The sequence below is a fragment of the Osmia lignaria genome, chromosome 7, assembly GCF_051020975.1.
Source record: "Osmia lignaria lignaria isolate PbOS001 chromosome 7, iyOsmLign1, whole genome shotgun sequence".
Lineage (NCBI taxonomy): Eukaryota > Metazoa > Arthropoda > Insecta > Hymenoptera > Megachilidae > Osmia > Osmia lignaria.
Window position 1 is genome coordinate 154636 of NC_135038.1, and position 16390 is coordinate 171025.

The window sequence follows — 16390 nt, forward strand, 5'->3', positions numbered from 1 at the left end:
ATGTGAATTGCAATTTGTTTTGTTGTTCGAGCTTCGATACGGTGTTTAGTCGATTTCGGATTTTTCTGCTGAGCTAAATCTCGGTAATTTGAAAAACGAAGTGGTCGAATAGGTTTATCTTTCAATACTAGTGTTCCATGATAATATGAAATTTCTGCTTCTTCTTGTAATAAAAATGGGCTGCCTATAATTCCATCGGCTTCTATTGCAAGGTTCTCTACTACGTAAAATAATGCAGGCTTACCGTGAATGTGAAGAATTGTGGTACCTATGCTATAAATAGGTGATTTTGTAAGTCCTGTGATTTCAATAACTTCTTTAGTGATACGTTTGGCTTGATCTCCGAGAACATCGCGCACTATTAAGTTAACTGCCGCGCCACCGTCAATTAAAAATTCAGCTGTTTCTAATTCTAATTCCGGAACTTTGATTTTTATTCTTGGTGCTGGGGTTTCCTTGATGAGGATTCTCCCGTGAATCTGACTATCTTTTGGCGAGGTCTTTGCAGATCGCTCACCGCCTCGCCTTTCCGTTGAGCGTTTTCTGAGTTTAAAGACTTGTTTGATTCGACTGAAGAATTTCGAGAGTATGATCGCTGTCTGAAATTTTGCGAATTCCTCCTACAACGTTTTTCATCGTGTCCTTGGGTATCACATCGCCAACAATATAGCTGCGAAGTATCATCCTTTTCACTGCGTTTTAAAACTGTAAACCGTTTTTCATCTTGATCTGTGCGTGGTGAATTTGAACGATAAGAAGGTGAATTCGATTGATTCCTGGATCGCACAGTCCATGCTGATGTACGTGGTCGTCCTTCTCTCTCGTCTTCAGAGTTAGATGGTCTCCTCTGTCGATCTCTATATCGATCGTGTCGTGTTGGAGATTGAGGGTATGAAATTTCATTTCGACGTTCGTTGCTGTGGTGATCCCTGTTGTTCCAGCCTCCTGGTGATGTGTTTCGTGCCAAATCACGACGACTTCTTAATTTCCTGTCTACCTCTAGCACAGCGTCAAAAGCTTCCTCTAAGTTTTTAATGTCTCTATTTTGTGCTGATACCTTAAAAGAGATGCGGTCTGGTAATCCATCTAGGAAATTTTCTAAAATATCCATTTCCATTTGTTTAATATTTTCCTCTGAATGTCTAGGATATTTCTCTTTAATCGCTCCTCTTGTACAATAAACAAGATGGCTTGTTCTATCGATGTAGTTTCTCAAACTTTCGTATTCCCTAATTTGAAGCCTGGCAATTTCTGTTTGAAATTGCGATAAGCTCTTTCCTGGTCCAAATCTTCTCTTCAGATATGTACATATAATAACCATATCATTAGTACCATACCTACATTCGATATAATGTAATATACCGATGGATTCCCACAGATCAATGTACATTTAATAACAATATCATTAGCACTATATCTACATTCGATATAATGTAGTATACAGATTCCTTCCCACAGATCAATGTGCCTTTAATAACGATATCATTAGCATTATATCTACATTCGATATAATGTAATATACAGATTCATTCCCACTGATCAATGTACATTTAATAACAATATCATTAGTAATATATCTACATTACATACGTAATGTACAATTAATAACAATATTATTATCACCATATCTACATTAGATATAATGTAATATACTGATTGATCCCCAAAGATCAATGTACAGTTATTGACAATATCATTAGTACTATATCTACATCCGATATAATGTAATATACTGATTGATTCCCACAGATCGATGCACCTTTCATAACAATATCATTAGCACTATATCTACATTAGATATAATGTAATATACTGATTCATTCCCACAGATCAATATACCTTTAATAACCATATCATTAGCACTATATCTACATTCGATATAATGTTATATACTGATTCATTCCCACAGATCAATGGACATATAACAACAATATCATTATTACTATATCTACATTAGATATAATGTAATATACTGATTCATTCCCACAGATCAATATACCTTTAATAACCATATCATTAGCACTATATCTACATTAGATATAATGTAATATACTGATTCATTCCCACAGGTCAATATACCTTTAATAACCATATCATTAGCACTATATCTACATTCGATATAATGTAATGTTACGTGGCCGACGGCTTGGCAGCGCGCGTGGCTATCAGAGGCTTTCTGATTGGCGGCCGCGTAACTTATTTTATTATCAATACAACCCGAGCGGTAAGATTGTATTGTGGTAGGAACTGTCACAAGGTTTCACTGGGTTTAAGGGAGAATGCTAATGTGGGTTTGACACAGCAATGTATATATTCTACAATCTTGGTCTATTACAGATGTTGTTGTCGCGAATATAGGTGTATAATGTGATATATTACCTATTTCCACTATGCTCGGTGTTCACGCACTGGCAATGCGGGGGTGTTGTGTGTGGTTGATTGTAATGCCAAATAGAAACACGACTCGCGGATTCTATAAGGTGAATGTTGCTCGAAGGGGACTTCAACCCGATCTCACTAATAGTAACCAACTCACTACCGTACACGACGTGCTCGACACGAGATGAACTCTGGTACTGCCCCCGATCGTTGGTACGAACGGGTTTATATACTAATTAAGAAGGGTGGTCTGGTTACTATTCGAGTGATCAGGCTGGGTCCACCTGCCTCTGCGACAGTTTAGAGTGGTTGCATCTGCTATTTGATTACGGCGGACCCATTGCTTTCCCAAGTGTTTGGTTCTGCTATCGGTGGGCCTTCTGTTTATTACGAGAGTAAATGGTCGGTTTGCCCGAGAGTTTTCCTTTCCAGATGTTTAAGCTTATTTGAAAGGAGACACGTTTGATAAAAACGGTCTGTCTACGTGACAGTAATATACTGATTCATTCCCACAGATCAATGTACATTTAATAACAATATCATTATTATTATATCTACATAAGATATAATTTCATATACAGATTCATTCCCACTGATCAATGTACATTTAATAACATCATCATTAGTAGCATATCTACATTACATACGTAATGAACAATTAATAACAATATTATTATCACCATATCTACATTAGATATAATGTAATATACTGATTGATCCCCAAAGATCAATGTACATTTAATGACAATATCATTAGTACTATATCTACATCCGATATAATGTAATATACTGATTCATTCCCACTGATCAATGTACATTTAATAACAACATCATTATTAGTATATCTACATTACATACGTAATGTACAATTAATAACAATATTATTATCACCACATCTACATTAGATATAATGTAATATACTGATTGATCCCCAAAGATCAGTGTACATTTAATGACAGTATCATTAGTACTATATCTACATCCGATATAATGTAATATACTGATTCATTCCCACAGATCAATATATCTTTAATAACCATATCATTAGCACTATATCTACATTCGATATAATGTAATATACTGATTCATTCCCACAGATATGTACATATAATAACCATATCATTAGTACCATACCTACATTCGATATAATGTAATATACCGATGGATTCCCACTGATCAATGTACATTTAATAACAATATCATTATTACTATATCTACATTAGATATAATTTCATATACAGATTCATTCCCACTGATCAATGTACATTTAATAACATCATCATTAGTAGTATATCTACATTACATACGTAATGTACAATTAATAACAATATTATTATCACCATATCCACATTAGATATAATGTAATATACTGATTGATCCGCAAAGATCAATGTACATTTAATAACAATATCATTATTACTATATCTACATTAGATATAATTTCATATACAGATTCATTCCCACTGATCAATGTACATTTAATAACATCATCATTAGTTGTATATCTACATTACATACGTAATGTACAATTAATAACAATATCATTATTACCATATCTACATTAGATATAATGTAATATACTGATTGATCCCCAAAGATCAATGTACATTTAATGACAATATCATTAGTACTATACCTACATTCGATATATTGTATTATACTGATTCATTCCCACAGATCAATATACCTTTAATAACCATATCATTAGTACTATATCTACATTCGATATAACGTAATATACTGATTCATTCCCACTGATCAATGTACATTTAATAACAACATCATTAGTAGTATATCTACATTACATACGTAATGTACAATTAATAACAATATTATTATCACCACATCTACATTAGATATAATGTAATATACTGATTGATCCCCAAAGATCAGTGTACATTTAATGACAGTATCATTAGTACTATATCTACATCCGATATAATGTAATATACTGATTCATTCCCACAGATCAATATACCTTTAATAACCATATCATTAGCACTATATCTACATTCGATATAATGTAATATACTGATTCATTCCCACAGATTAATATATTTAATAACCATATCAATAGTACTATATCTACACACGATATAATGTAATATACTGATTCATTCCCACAGATCAATGTACCTTTAATAACAATATCATTAGCACTATATCTACATTAGATATAATGTAATATACTGATTCATTCCCACAGATATGTACATATAATAACCATATCATTAGTACCATACCTACATTCGATATAATGTAACATACTGATGGATTCCCACAGATCAATGCACCTTTCATAACAATATCATCAGCACTATATCTACATTAGATATAATGTAATATACGGATTCATTCCCACAGATCAATATACCTTTAATAACCATATCATTAGCACTATATCTACATTCGATATAATGTAATATACTGATTCATTCCCACAGATATGTACATATAATAACCATATCATTAGTACCATACCTACATTCGATATAATGTAATATACCGATGGATTCCCACTGATCAATGTACATTTAATAACAATATCATTATTACTATATCTACATTAGATATAATTTCATATACAGATTCATTCCCACTGATCAATGTACATTTAATAACAATATCATTAGTACTATATCTACATTCGATATAATGTAATATACTGATTCATTCCCACAGACCAATGCACCTTTAATAACGATATCATTAGCACTATATCTACACTCGATATAACGTAATATACTGATTCATTCCCACAGATATGTACATATAATAACCATATCATTAGTACGATACCTACATTCGATATAATGTAATATACTGATGGATTCCCACAGATCAATGCACCTTTCATAACAATATCATCAGCACTATATCTACATTAGATATAATGTAATATACGGATTCATTCCCACAGATCAATATACCTTTAGTAACTATATCATTAGCACTATATCTACATTCGATATAATGTAATATACCGATTCATTCCCACAGATCAATATACCTTTAATAACCATATCATTAGTACTATATCTACATTCGATATAATGTAATATACTGATTCATTCCCACAGACCAATGCACCTTTAATAACGATATCATTAGCACTATATCTACACTCGATATAACGTAATATACTGATTCATTCCCACAGATATGTACATATAATAACCATATCATTAGTACGATACCTACATTCGATATAATGTAATATTCTGATGGATTCCCACAGATCAATGAACCTTTCATAACAATATCATTACCACTATATCTACATTAGATATAATGTAATATACTGATTCATTCCCACAGATCAATGTTCCTTTAATAACCATATCATTAGCACTATATCTACATTCGATATAATGTAATATACTGATTCATTCCCATCGATCAATGTACATTGAATAACCATATGATTAGTACTATATCTACATACGATATAATGTAATATACTGATTCATTCCCACAGACCAATGCACCTTTAATAACAATATCATTAGTACTATATCTACATTCGATATAACGTAATATACTGATTGATTCCCACAGATATGTACATATAATAACCATATCATTAGTACCATACCTACATTCGATATAATGTAATATACTGATTGATCCCCAAAGATCAATGTACATTTAATAACAATATCATAATTACTATATCTACATTAGATATAATTTCATATACAGATTCGTTCCCACTGACCAATGTACATTTAATAACAACATCACTAGTAGTATATCTACATTCGATATAATGTAATGTACTTATTCATTCCCACAGATCAACATACCATTAATAACCATATCATTAGCACTATATCTACATTCGATATAATGTAATATACTGATTCATTCCCACAGATCAATGTACCTTTAATGACAATATCATTAGTACTATATCTACATTCGATATAATGTATTATACTGATTCATTCCCACAGATCAATATACCTTTAATAGCCATATCATTAGTACTATATCTACATTCGATATAATGTAATATGCTGATTCATTCCCACTGATCAATGTACATTCAATAACAATATCATTAGTACTATATCTACATTCGATATAATGTAATATACTGATTCATTCCCACAGATATGTACATATAATAACCATATCATTAGTACCATACCTACATTCGATATAATGTAATATACCGATGGATTCCCACAGACAAATGCACCGTTCATAACAATATCATTAGCACTATATCTACATTCGATATAATGTAATATACTGATTCATTCCCACTGATCAATGTACATTTAACAACAACATCATTAGTAGTATATCTACATTACATACGTAATGTGCAATTAATAACAATATTATTATCACCATATCTACATTAGATATAATGTAATATACTGATTGATCCCCACAGATCAATGTACTTTTAATACCAATATCATTAGTAGCATATCTACATTCGATATAATGTAATATACTGATGGATTCCCACAGATCAATGCACCTTTCGTAACAATATCATTAGCACTATATCTACATTCGATATAATGTAATATACTGATTCATTCCCACAGATCAATGTACATTTAATAACCATATCGTTAGTGCTATATCTACATTCGATATAATGTAGTATACAGATTCCTTCCCACAGATCAATGTGCCTTTAATAACGATATCATTAGCATTATATCTACATTCGATATAATGTAATATACAGATTCATTCCCACTGATCAATGTACATTTAATAACAATATCATTAGTAATATATCTACATTACATACGTAATGTACAATTAATAACAATATTATTATCACCATATCTACATTAGATATAATGTAATATACTGATTGATCCCCAAAGATCAATGTACAGTTATTGACAATATCATTAGTACTATATCTACATCCGATATAATGTAATATACTGATTGATTCCCACAGATCAATGCACCTTTCATAACAATATCATTAGCACTATATCTACATTAGATATAATGTAATATACTGATTCATTCCCACAGATCAATATACCTTTAATAACCATATCATTAGCACTATATCTACATTCGATATAATGTTATATACTGATTCATTCCCACAGATCAATGGACATATAACAACAATATCATTATTACTATATCTACATTAGATATAATTTCATATACAGATTCATTCCCACTGATCAATGTACATTTAATAACATCATCATTAGTAGTATATCTACATTACATACGTAATGTACAATTAATAACAATATTATTATCACCATATCTACATTAGATATAATGTAATATACTGATTGATCCCCAAAGATCAATGTACATTTAATAACAATATCATTAGTGCTAAATCTACATTCGATATAATGTAATATACTGATTCATTCCCACAGATCAATGGACATATAACAACAATATCATTAGTAGCATATCTACATTCGATATAATGTAATATACTGATGGATTCCCACAGATCAATGCACCTTTCATAACAATATCATTAGCACTATATCTACATTCGATATAATCTAATATACTGATTCATTCCCACAGATCAATGTACATTTAATAACCATATCGTTAGTGCTATATCTACATTCGATATAATGTAATATACTGATTCATTCCCACAGATCAATGTACCTTTAATAACAATATCATTAGCACTATATCTACATTCGATATAATGTAGTGTACAGATTCCTTTCCACAGATCAATGTGCCTTTAATAACGATATCATTAGCACTATATCTACATTCGATATAATGTAATATACTGATTCATTCCCACTGATCAATGTACATTTAATAACAACATCATTAGTAGTATATCTACATTACATACGTAATGTGCAATTAATAACAATATTATTATCACCATATCTACATTAGATATAATGTAATGTACTGATTGATCCCCAAAGATCAATGTACAGTTAATGACAATATCATTAGTACTATATCTACATCCGGTATAATGTAATATACTGATTCATTCCCACAGATCAATATACCTTTAATAACCATATCATTAGTACTATATCTACATTCGATATAATGTAATATACTGATTCATTCCCACAGACCAATGCACCTTTAATAACAATATCATTAGCACTATATCTACATTCGATATAACGTAATATACTGATTCATTCCCACAGATATGTACATACAATAACCATATCATTAGTACCATACCTACATTCGATATAATGTAATATACTGATGGATTCCCACAGATCAATGCACCTTTCATAACAATATCATTAGCACTATATCTACATTAGATATAATGTAATATACTGATTCATTCCCACAGATCAATATACCTTTAATAACCATATCATTAGCACTATATCTACATTAGATATAATGTAATATACTGATTCATTCCCACAGGTCAATATACCTTTAATAACCATATCATTAGCACTATATCTACATTCGATATAATGTAATATACTGATTCATTCCCACAGATCAATGTACATTTAATAACAATATCATTATTATTATATCTACATAAGATATAATTTCATATACAGATTCATTCCCACTGATCAATGTACATTTAATAACATCATCATTAGTAGCATATCTACATTACATACGTAATGAACAATTAATAACAATATTATTATCACCATATCTACATTAGATATAATGTAATATACTGATTGATCCCCAAAGATCAATGTACATTTAATGACAATATCATTAGTACTATATCTACATCCGATATAATGTAATATACTGATTCATTCCCACAGATCAATATACCTTTAATAACCATATCATTAGTACTATATCTACATTCGATATAATGTAATATACTGATTCATTCCCACAGACCAATGCACCTTTAATAACAATATCATTAGCACTATATCTACATTCGATATAACGTAATATACTGATTCATTCCCACAGATATGTACATATAATAACCATATCATTAGTACCATACCTACATTCGATATAATGTAATATACTGATGGATTCCCACAGATCAATGCACCTTTCATAACAATATCATTAGCACTATATCTATATTCGATATGATGTAATATACTGATTCATTCCCATCGATCAATGTACATTGAATAACCATATCATTAGTACTATATCTACATTCGATATATTGTAATATACTGATTCATTCCCACAGACCAATGCACCTTTAATAACAATATCATTAGCACTATATCTACATTCGATATAACGTAATATACTGATTCATTCCCACAGATATGTAAATATAATAACCATATCATTAGTATGATACCTACATTCGATATAATGTAATATACTGATGGATTCCCACAGATCAATGCACCTTTCATAACAATATCATTAGCACTTTATCTACATTAGATATAATTTCATATACAGATTCATTCCCACTGATCAATGTACATTTAATAACATCATCATTAGTAGTATAACTACATTACATACGTAATGTACAATTAATAACAATATTATTATCACCATATCTACATTAGATATAATGTAATATACTGATTGATCCCCACAGATCAATGTACTTTTAATACCAATATCATTAGTAGCATATCTACATTCGATATATGTAATATACTGATGGATTCCCACAGATCAATGCACCTTTCATAACAATATCATTAGCACTATATCTACATTCGATATAATGTAATATACTGATTCATTCCCACAGATCAGTGTACATTTAATAACCATATCGTTAGTGCTATATCTACATTAGATATAATGTAATATACTGATTCATTCCCACAGATCAATGTACATTTAATAACAATATCATTAGCACTATATCTACATTCGATATAATGTAGTATACAGATTCCTTCCCACAGATCAATGTGCCTTTAATAACGATATCATTAGCATTATATCTACATTCGATATAATGTAATATACAGATTCATTCCCACTGATCAATGTACATTTAATAACAATATCATTAGTAATATATCTACATTACGTACGTAATGTACAATTAATAACAATATTATTATCACCATATCTACATTAGATATAATGTAATATACTGATTGATCCCCAAAGATCAATGTACAGTTATTGACAATATCATTAGTACTATATCTACATCCGATATAATGTAATATACTGATTGATTCCCACAGATCAATGCACCTTTCATAACAATATCATTAGCACTATATCTACATTAGATATAATGTAATATACTGATTCATTCCCACAGATCAATATACCTTTAATAACCATATCATTAGCACTATATCTACATTCGATATAATGTTATATACTGATTCATTCCCACAGATCAATGGACATATAACAACAATATCATTATTACTATATCTACATTAGATATAATTTCATATACAGATTCATTCCCACTGATCAATGTACATTTAATAACATCATCATTAGTAGTATATCTACATTACATACGTAATGTACAATTAATAACAATATTATTATCACCATATCTACATTAGATATAATGTAATATACTGATTGATCCCCAAAGATCAATGTACATTTAATAACAATATCATTAGTGCTAAATCTACATTCGATATAATGTAATATACTGATTCATTCCCACAGATCAATGGACATATAACAACAATGTCATTAGTAGCATATCTACATTCGATATAATGTAATATACTGATGGATTCCCACAGATCAATGCACCTTTCACAACAATATCATTAGCACTATATCTACATTCGATATAATCTAATATACTGATTCATTCCCACAGATCAATGTACATTTAATAACCATATCGTTAGTGCTATATCTACATTCGATATAATGTAATATACTGATTCATTCCCACAGATCAATGTACCTTTAATAACAATATCATTAGCACTATATCTACATTCGATATAATGTAGTGTACAGATTCCTTCCCACAGACCAATGTGCCTTTAATAACGATATCATTAGCACTATATCTACATTCGATATAATGTAATATACTGATTCATTCCCACTGATCAATGTACATTTAATAACAACATCATTAGTAGTATATCTACATTACATACGTAATGTGCAATTAATAACAATATTATTATCACCATATCTACATTAGATATAATGTAATATACTGATTGATCCCCAAAGATCAATGTACAGTTAATGACAATATCATTAGTACTATATCTACATCCGGTATAATGTAATATACTGATGGATTCCCACAGATCAATGCACCTTTCATAACAATATCATTAGCACTATATCTACATTAGATATAATGTAATATACTGATTCATTCCCACAGATTAATATACCTTTAATAACCATATCATTAGCACTATATCTACATTCGATATAATGTAATATACTGATTCATTCCCACAGATTAATATATTTAATAACCATATCAATAGTACTATATCTACATACGATATAATGTAATATACTGATTCATTCCCACAGATCAATATACCTTTAATAACCATATCATTAGCACTATATCTACATTAGATATAATGTAATATACTGATTCATTCCCACAGGTCAATATACCTTTAATAACCATATCATTAGCACTATATCTACATTCGATATAATGTAATATACTGATTCATTCCCACAGATCAATGTACATTTAATAACAATATCATTATTACTATATCTACATAAGATATAATTTCATATACAGATTCATTCCCACTGATCAATGTACATTTAATAACATCATCATTAGTAGCATATCTACATTACATACGTAATGAACAATTAATAACAATATTATTATCACCATATCTACATTAGATATAATGTAATATACTGATTGATCCCCAAAGATCAATGTACATTTAATGACAATATCATTAGTACTATATCTACATCCGATATAATGTAATATACTGATTCATTCCCACAGATCAATATACCTTTAATAACCATATCATTAGTACTATATCTACATTCGATATAATGTAATATACTGATTCATTCCCACAGACCAATGCACCTTTAATAACAATATCATTAGCACTATATCTACATTCGATATAACGTAATATACTGATTCATTCCCACAGATATGTACATATAATAACCATATCATTAGTACCATACCTACATTCGATATAATGTAATATACTGATGGATTCCCACAGATCAATGCACCTTTCATAACAATATCATTACCACTATATCTACATTAGATATAATGTAATGTACTGATTCATTCCCACAGATCAATATACCTTTAACAACAATATCATTAGCACTGTATCTACATTCGATATAACGTAATATACTGATTCATTCCCACAGATATGTACATATAATAACCATATCATTAGTACCATATCTACATTCGATATAATGTAATATACTGATGGATTCCCACAGATCAATGCACCTTTCATAACAATATCATTAGCACTATATCTACATCCGATATAATGTAATATACTGATTCATTCCCACAGATCAATATACCTTTAATAACCATATCATTAGTACTATATCTACATTCGATATAATGTAATATACTGATTCATTCCCACAGACCAATGCACCTTTAATAACAATATCATTAGCACTATATCTACATTCGATATAACGTAATATACTGATTCATTCCCACAGATATGTACATATAATAACCATATCATTAGTACCATATCTACATTCGATATAATGTAATATACTGATGGATTCCCACAGATCAATGCACCTTTCATAACAATATCATTAGCACTATATCTATATTCGATATAATGTAATATACTGATTCATTCCCACAGATCAATGTACATTTAATAACCATATCGTTAGTGCTATATCTACATTCGATATAATGTAATATACTGATTCATTCCCACAGATCAATGTACCTTTAATAACAATATCATTAGCACTATATCTACATTCGATATAATGTAGTGTACAGATTCCTTCCCACAGATCAATGTGCCTTTTATAACGATATCATTAGCACTATATCTACATTCGATATAATGGAATATACTGATTCATTCCCACAGATCAATGTACATTTCATAACCATATCATTAGTACCATATCTACATTAGATATGTTATGTACATTTAATAACAATATCATTATTACTATATCTACATTAGATATAATTTCATATACAGATTCATTCCCACTGATCAATGTACATTTAATAACAATATCATTATTACTATATCTACATCAGATATAATTTCATATACAGATTCATTCCCACTGATCAATGTACATTTAATAACAATATCATTATTACTATATCTACATTAGACGCAATTTCATATACAGATTCATTCCCACTGATCAATGTACATTTAATAACAACATCATTAGTAGCATATCTACATTCGATATAATGTAATATACTGATGGATTCCGACAGATCAATGCACCTTTCATAACAATATCATTAGCACTATATCTACATTTGATATAATCTAATATACTGATTCATTCCCACAGATCAATGTACATTTAATAACCATATCGTTAGTGCTATATCTACATTAGATATAATGTAATATACTGATTGATCCCCAAAGATCAATGTACATTTAATGACAATATCATTAGTACTATATCTACATCCGAAATAATGTAATATACTGATTCGTTCCCACAGATCAATATACCTTTAATAACCATATCATTAGTACTATATCTACATTCGATATAATGTAATATACTGATTCATTCCCACAGACCAATGCACCTTTAATAACGATATCATTAGCACTATATCTACACTCGATATAACGTAATATACTGATTCATTCCCACAGATATGTACATATAATAACCATATCATTAGTATGATACCTACATTCGATATAATGTAATATACTGATGGATTCCCACAGATCAATGAACCTTTCATAACAATATCATTACCACTATATCTACATTAGATATAATGTAATATACTGATTCATTCCCACAGATAAATATTCCTTTAATAACCATATCATTTGCACTATATCTACATTCCATATAATGTAATATACTGATTCATTCCCATCGATCAATGTACATTGAATAACCATATCATTATTACTATATCTACATTCGATATAATGTAATATACTGATTCATTCCCACAGATCAATATTCCTTTAATAACCATATCATTTGCACTATATCTACATTCGATATAATGTAATATACTGATTCATTCCCACAGATCAATGTACATTAAATAGCAATATCATCAGTAGTATATCTACATTACATATGTAATGTACAATTAATAACAATATCATTATTACCATATCTACATTAGATATAATGTAATATACTGATTGATCCCCAAAGATCAATGTACATTTAATGACAATATCATTAGTACTATATCTACATCCGAAATAATGTAATATACTGATTCATTCCCACAGATCAATATACCTTTAATAACCATATCATTAGTACTATATCTACATTCGACATAATGTAATATACTGATTCATTCCCACAGACCAATGCACCTTTAATATCAATATCATTAGCACTACATCTACATTCCATATAATATAATATACTGATTCATTCCCACAGACCAATGCACCTTTCATAACAATATCATTAGCACTATATCTACATTCGATATAATGTAATATACTGATTCATTGCCACTGATCAATGTACATTTAATAACAGCATCATTAGTAGTATATCTACATTACATCCGTAATGTGCAATTAATAACAATATTATTATCATCACATCTACATTAAATATAATGTAATATACTGATTGATCCCCAAAGATCAATGTACATTTAATGACAATATCATTAGTACTATATCTACATCCGATATAATGTAATATACTGATTCATTCCCACAGATCAATATACCTTTAATAACCATATCATTAGTACTATATCCACATTCGATATAATTTAATACACTGATTCATTCCCACAGATATGTACATATAATAACCATATCATTAGTACCATACCTACATTCGATATAATGTAACATACTGATGGATTCCCACAGATCAATGCACCTTTCATAACAATATCATTAGCACTATATCTACATTAGATATAATGTAATATACGGATTCATTCCCACAGATCAATATACCTTTAATAACTATATCATTAGCACTATATCTACATTCGATATAATGTAATATACTGATTCATTCCCACAGATCAATGTACATTTAATAACAATATCAATATTACTATATCTACATTAGATATAATTTCATATACAGATTCATTCCCACTGATCAATGTACATTTAATAACATCATCATTAGTAGTATATCTACATTACATACGTAATGTACAATTAATAACAATATTATTATCACCATATGTACATTAGATATAAAGTAATATACTGATTCATTCCCACAGATATGTACATATAATAACCATATCATTAGTACGATACCTACATTCGATATAATGTAATATACTGATGGATTCCCACAGATCAATGAACCTTTCATAACAATATCACAACCACTATATCTACATTAGATATAATGTAATATACTGATTGATCCCCAAAGATCAATGTACATTTAATGACAATATCATTAGTACTATATCTACATCCGATATAATGTGATATACTGATTCATTCCCACAGATCAATATACCTTTAATAACCATATCATTAGTACTATATCTACATTCGATATAACGTAATATACTGATTCATTCCCACAGACCAATGCACCTTTAATAACGATATCATTAGCACTATATCTACACTCGATATAACGTAATATACTGATTCATTCCCACAGATATGTACATATAATAACCATATCATTAGTACGATACCTACATTCGATATAATGTAATATACTGATGGATTCCCACAGATCAATGTACATTTAATAACAATATCATTATTAGCATATCTACATTATATGTAATGTAATATACTGATTCATTCCCACAGATCAATGTACATTTAATAACAATATCACTATTACTATATCTACATTAGATATAATTTCATATACAGATTCATTCCCACTGATCAAT